The 357-nt window shown below is 46.2% G+C and overlaps 1 non-coding gene across 1 annotated transcript; it reads left to right on the top strand.

Annotated features, from left to right (window-relative positions):
* The first annotated feature begins 113 nt into the window (after nt 1-113).
* On the top strand, nt 114-232 carry LOC121940029. Its single transcript, XR_006105564.1, has one exon. It is a non-coding gene; the product is annotated as a 5S ribosomal RNA (ribosomal RNA).
* The last annotated feature ends 125 nt before the right edge of the window (nt 233-357 follow it).

Raw genomic sequence — 357 nt, 5'->3', positions numbered from 1 at the left:
TGATACGTTGACTCAATGAAAAATATAAATAATTGTTAACCCTATTAAACGGTCTTGGCAATGTAAATTGAGTTTTACCAGCTATAAATACCCTGTGTGTTTCTTCTTCCTTCGCTTACGGCCATACCACCCTGAACACGCCCGATCTCGTCTGATCTCGGAAGCTAAGCAGGGTCGGGCCGGGTCAGTACTTGGATGGGAGACCGCCTGGGAATACCCGGTGCTGTAAGCTTTTCTTCCCTCAGCAGAGGACGCTGCGTCTCCTTTAGTGGAGACAAAACTGTGCAAATCAGCACAAATGGAAACAGTCTACATGTTCTGTACTTGGTACCCAGGGCTTTTTTCTCAGTGTTGTAC

Source organism: Plectropomus leopardus, unplaced genomic scaffold (genome assembly GCF_008729295.1).
Source record: "Plectropomus leopardus isolate mb unplaced genomic scaffold, YSFRI_Pleo_2.0 unplaced_scaffold71778, whole genome shotgun sequence".
NCBI classification, from domain to species: Eukaryota; Metazoa; Chordata; class Actinopteri; order Perciformes; family Serranidae; genus Plectropomus; species Plectropomus leopardus.
This window is presented reverse-complemented; position numbering and strand designations above follow the sequence as displayed.